The sequence below is a fragment of the Triticum aestivum genome, chromosome 1B (assembly GCF_018294505.1).
Source record: "Triticum aestivum cultivar Chinese Spring chromosome 1B, IWGSC CS RefSeq v2.1, whole genome shotgun sequence".
Classification (NCBI taxonomy): Eukaryota; Viridiplantae; Streptophyta; class Magnoliopsida; order Poales; family Poaceae; genus Triticum; species Triticum aestivum.
The window spans coordinates 185495330-185501766 of NC_057795.1; positions in this window are offsets into that span (position 1 = coordinate 185495330).

Here is a 6437-nt window from a genome sequence, read left to right on the forward strand (position 1 = left end):
GGCGCCGCCCACGCGCTCCCACTGGACGCGGCGACCCAGGTGCTAGAAGGTCATCATCATGGTGTCGAAGTCCCAAAGGATGGGACCTACGGTCCGCAAGAAGTCGACGCCGAGGATGAAGTCGAAGCATCCCAAGTCGATGCCGGCGCACATGATGGTGAAGTGCCCGTCGCTGATGGTGATGGAATGTGCCACGCAATCCCATGGCAATGGAGGCGGTTGCCGTTAGCCACGGTGACCTGGAGCTGCTCCCCGCCCATCGGCTGAAGCGCCAAGTGGCGCATGGTCGACTCGGGCAGGAAGTTATGGGTGGAGCTTGTATCCAGGAGGACCACGAGGCACTCGTCGTGCATCATCACCGACAAGAGCATCGTATGCTCCGCTGGTATACCCGTGAGGGCATGGAGGGAGACCACGATAGTCATCGTCGGAGCGGGCACTGGTGCAACCTCCGCAACAACGGGGGCGGCCAAGTCGCCGAGCCCGTCGGTGGCGGGGTCCTCCTCAATGTAGTCAACCGCCTCCAAGTAGAAGAGCCACGGGCAGACGTGGCCTGGCACGTACGGCTTTTCGTAGTTATAGCATAGCCCCTAGCGATGGTGCTCGAGCTGCTCGACCGGGGTGAGCCGGCGGAAAGGCCGCGTCGCTGCTGGGGCATTGGTCGCTGTAGAGGCCGGGTGTCAGTGTCAAAACCGGCGGATCTCGGGTAGGGGGTCCCGATCTGTGCGTCTTAGGATAGTGGTAGCAGGAGGTAAGGGAAACAATGTTTACCCAGGTTCGGGCCCTCTCGATGGAGGTAAAACCCTACTTCCTGCTTGATTGATATTGATGATATGAGTAGTACAAGAGTTGATATACCACGAGATCGTAGAGGCTAAACCCTAGAAGCTAGCCTATGATGATTATGATTGTGATTGATCCTCTAAGGACCAACCTCTCCAGTTTATATAGACACTGGAGAGGGCTAGGGCTTACATGGAGTCGGTTACAAGGAAGGAAATATAATATCCGTATCGCCAAGCTTGTCTTCCACGCAAAGGAGAGTCCCATCCGGACACGGGACGGAGTCTTGAGTCTTGTATCTTCATGCTCCAACAGTCCGGACAAAGTATATAGTTCGGCTGTCCGGATACCCCCTAATCCAGGACTCCCTTAGTAGCCCCTGAACCAGGCTTCAATGACAATGAGTCCGGCGCGCAGTCTTGTCTTCCGTATTGCAAGGCGGGTTCCATCTCCGAATACTCCAAAGTAATTACCGAACACTTAGACCGTGTCCGGATATGCAAGATGATCTTCACATACCACCGTAGAGAGGATGATATTTAACAAAATATAACCTGCTGACAACTTTAGTCAAAGCGACATGATACTACGGTCGAGTCACTATTCGAACCGTTTTTCCATAACCAGCCTCAGTGCATATCGTGAGGCAGTTTCCTCCGCATGTCTTGCCGAAGCAGAGATCGTGTCCCCTTATTGCGGGATTCTCATCAATATGGGTACGAGTAACCCAAACGCACCGCTAATTACGACGAGTGGAGAACGAGCGGGTTCCACTAGGCAAGTGGGGAGGCGCAAAAAGCTTTACCGCCCCTATAAAGAGACAAGATCTCTCCTTCTCTACCCATGCCTTTTCCTGCTAGTCCACTCCCCTCTGCTCGAGCCCTAGCACCCAAGCACTCTTCTTCTCAGCTGAAGAGAGGTTCTCTGAAGATGTCCGGATCTGGAGCAGGAGGCAAATGGATGGCCTCTACCGTCCAGGAGAAGGATATCAAGAGGCTCTAAGAGGCCGGGTACCTAGCCAAGAAGATCGGCCACCGTCTTCCGCCGGCGGGACAAATCGTCCCTACTCTGGAGTCCCACGAGAGGGTCGTGTTTCTTCCTCATTTTGTCCGCGGGCTCGGGTTTCCCCTCCACCCATTCGTTCGCGGTATTATGTATTATTACGGGATTTACTTTCATGATCTCTCTCCCAATTCTTTCCTCAACATCTTGACGTTCATCGTCGTGTGTGAGGCTTTTCTCTGAATTTCGCCTCACTTCGGCCTATGGCTGAAGATATTCAATGTGAAGCCCAAGGTGGTGAGTGGCGAGCACGCCGAGTGCGTCGGCGCCACGGTGAGAAAGATGCCCAAGGTTATATGGCCGACGGGCGCCTTCAATGACTCCGTCAAGGAGTGCCAGCAGCAGTGGTTCTATATCACCAAACCGCGCGGCAAAAAGTGGGCTACGGCTCCTGAGTTCAGATCCGGAGCCCCGCTGCGGCTCATGTCCTGGCCCAAGAAGGGCCTGAACTGGTCCTCGTCCGATGAGTTGTCACTGCTCCAGACGCGCGTCTAGAGTGTGGTCGACAAGGACATCAAACTCGTCGACATAGTCCAGGTGATGTTAGTTCGCCGGGTTCTCCCTTGCCAGCGTCGAGACTGCAATTTGTGGGAATAAGACCCAATAGAGCACTAGACCCTTCGGGAGCTCTATGATTCCTCCCACAAGGATATCTGAAAGGTGCTCTTCAAGTCCGGCAAATCATGGTTGGGCTCCGCCGAGGACCGTGGATATCAATTATCCCATTCTGCAAGTTCGGTAAGTTACTGCTATGCTCTTGTTCATTCATGCTTCAGTTGGTATGTCATGAGGGGATCCTTTTTATCATGCTTTACCATAACCCCAGGGATGGATAAAAAAGGTGGAGCGGATACATTGTCCTGCCTCTCTTCCGGAAGAACCGGCCGGACCTCTTCTGACGAAGATGCTGGTCCCAGCGCCTTACGAGGCGCCAAAGAAAGAGGCCTCCAAGAAGGTCAAAAAGACCCGGAGCAGCCTCCGTCGCCGCGATGCTTCGGACGCAAAATCTGAAGACTCCAGCGACCATCCTTCTTCTGAAGACAAAGAGGAGGAGGCGGAGGAGGACGACCCTCCCGCAGGGGGTGGGAAGAAAAGGACGGCTTCCTCATCCCTGGAGGCCGAATCGCCGAAGAGGGGGAAAGGTTCCCTCCCGGAGGTATCCACCACGGCTGCCGATAGCAGCCCAGAGTGGGATCCCAGGGCCTAGCCCCTGGAAAAGTCGTAAGTATACGAAATCCGAACACGCATATGCGTCCGGGGTTGTTTGGGTATAGTAGCTTTAACCGTCGCCATATTACGTATAGCCCGGCGAGGTCCCACGCCGGACGATCCTCATCGGAGGATTCATTGAGCTCAGATGCCCTGGCGAGCGAGACGCCTCTAGAGGCCCCTTCCCCGAAGCCTAGGAGCGACACCGAGGTGTCGTCTTAGCGGGACCTGGACCAGGTGGGCATATCCCCAGGCCCGGACACACGGGAGCACCGACTCCTATGCATGTCGATGGCGGGGGTGATCTTCAGTCCGGACCCCAGCCGGACACAGTCCTGGAGACCTTTAAAGCTCCAAGATCGGGTAAGCAGCCGCATTTGGGGGGCTTGCCTGTTCTGCCAGCGGCCTGTGCCCAAGCAGCCAGCCGGGCGGTCTATCGACAGCGCTAAGAAGCGCGTCTATCGTCGTTGAACATCGTGCCCTCATGGGCGTGGTGATTGAAAAGATTCAGTCCACTGAGAGCGGATTGAACGAATCCTGCCTTAGTCTTATAAAGGGATTTGAGGTATGTTTTCTAAGAAACCTTTGAGGAATTGTCATAATATGAGTAGTAGCCCCTAATACACTATCCAGCGAAACAGAGCCGAACAGGGGATCAAAATTTTCTGTTTTTGCAGGAGACTCAGCTAATGACGTGTATCCATTGTTTGAAAATAGGCGTCTGCAGGATCGTCCGCCGCTCATAGTGCGGAGGTGTTTGAACTAAAGCAGCGTCTGGAACAGGCCGAAGGGGAACTTGGCCATATGAAGAAGCAGTTGGAGGACAAGCAAGGTATGCCGGAACCCTGTTCTAAGTAGAGCACAAATTAGAAGTTGTGCCTAATTAAGATATTTGCATTGTATGCTCTAGGGGCGAGTGCCGAAATTGAGGCACTGAAGAAGGCTGTGGCCGAGGTCGATAATAAGGCCGCCGCCGAATAGGTTCTCCGTGAGAAGCACGAGTCCAGGGTCATTGAAGCTGAGCGAGAGCTCCTGGAGGCCGTGAAGAAAAGCGAGGGCTTGGAGCAGAGTCTAGTAGGGAAAGAATCCGAACTCGCCCAAGCTCTACAAGCCACGGAGGATGCTCGGGAAGAAGCCCGAGGTGCTTTGCGGGACATTCAGGAGGCCCCGAAGGTTGCGGCTGGTAAGGCCTTTTGTATTCATGGCCATTTTTACATGATAATGGGAAGAACTCTAAGCGACAAGCTGAATTCTTGTTTTTCCAGGGGAGTTTGCGTATCTGCCTCACAGCATATCAGATGCCGCCCAATTCTACCAGACCGAGGAGAAGAAGTCTGCGGAGAGGGATTTCTGGTCGCAGTATTTGGCGCCGAATTCTCCTGTGCCCTTTATCGATCAGCTGAAGCAGCTGGTCGAACTGCACCAGGCGGCCGAACTAGCCATGAAGGACTTGGTTGTCCGGCTGTGGCCCGCGGAGTCAATTCCAAGTAGTTACTTCGGACTCGTGAAGCAGATTGTTGGCTCCTGCCCTCGGCTTGATGTTATTAAGAGATCAGTCTGTATAGAGGGTGCGCGCATGGCATTTTCCCATGCAAAGGTGCATTGGGGGAAGCTTGATGCGGAGAAGCTGATGACTGAGGGGCCGCCGGAGGGGATGGAGCACCGCAAGCCCGAGTTGTGCTATGAAGGTGTACTAAAAGGAGCCCGCGTTGTGGCGGAGAAGTGTACCAAAGACATTATATTTCCATGAAGGCAGTGGGATAATGGCACTTTTATTATTTACTGCCTATTTTGTTTGAACATGTGTTCTTCCTATGCGGCTGTTTAGTGTATGTAAATCCTGAGAGTTGGCCAGTCATCGGCTTCTGCCCCCACGTAAAAAGTACGGGGGTGTTCGGGACATACCTGAACACTCTTTATCCCATGGTTGGGTCCTTTTAAGGAGGTGTTCCTCACCATGAACCAGGCAATCGGACTATAGGGCTTTATCACTCTCACTTAGCCATAGGAATTCGAGTATGGTCGGTGCAGCCCCTAGTGTTCAGAAGGCCGAACTAGGGGCTCTATCGGCCCCTGATTGGAAGATCGATCCGTCGCACTCTACATTTATAATGGCATTACGCGGAATAAATCTTTAAGGATTTTACAACCTCTCGAACAGCTGACCAGCTCTCGTTGTATCATGACAGTCAGTTTTCGGCTTTCTCTACTGAGGTGCTCGTCCGGAAGAACCAGGACACAATCGCAGTAGTTCTCCCAGTGCTACCTTAGCCGATGGGGCGGAACGTAAGGTACCAAAACATGGGAGCTGGGCAAACCCAACCAATGACCCAAGACATGATTCGGAGCTGATGCATATAGTGTTATTAGTTCGGGGTGCCGAGCGACCGAAAAGGTGGTTGGACTTTATTGCCGTACTATGAAGCCCCTAGCATAATCGGGCATAACACAAGGCATGGGTGCCTTTTTTGACAAAGAGGCATCAATGAGAAACGACGGCCGGTAAGTGTTATTTAAGTCTACGCATTGTAGTAAAATAACATGTCTATGCATATGAGTTTGGTGTATGCTTATGAAAAGGAGTATTTTTGGCGGAACCTTTCATAGCCAGACTGGAGGAGGCTGTGGGTGGATCTGAGGTGTATCCGGACTGCCTACCTTGTGCGTCCGAGATTATTCCGCGTCGCCGGTCCTGTTCTGCGCCAAAGTTAGTCCGTAAATACAAATGCTTAAAGGCAGCTGCATATACCGTTGTGGTTGGACCATGGGTGCCTGAGTGGAGCCTGGCTGAACCATGTCGTAAAGTAGTGCGGATTCCTCAATTGGTGTCCGGGTGTTTGGCTGCCAAATCAAAATTTGATAAACAGGCACGACTCGCTATTCCAGCGGCGGTATGATTTCCACTCTAAGGGTGGGGCTTGACCTTTCCCATAACTGTGACTATGTCACGCGGGACTGGCCTGATGTTCTGCCTCATTGAATCTAGCAAACGTGGCTCGTCCCGGTAGTATGTGGTAATTACTATACAAAGGGATAATAACGAAGAGTTATTCTTTGGTGTAGTATTTGTTTGGTGATCCGAAGACAACCGTTAGTATGGTGGGTCAGTTAAAACTTGGCCTTTGCACCTTGCATCTTTGAGGAGATGTTATTGATAGTTGTATGCCTGTGGGGGCTCTTGTAAAATGGAGCCCCCAGGGTAGATAGTGAGCGCAATAGAATTGCTATGGCTGGTGTTGTCCGAACGGTCGATGCGATTAGAGACGATCGGTCGTATTTTTGTACTATGAGGGGATCGTCCTTGCCATGTTGGACTGGTCCTTTCATTGGTCCCGGCGCAAGATCGACTGTTTTGTTTGGAAGATCCTGCATTCTCTGTTGGT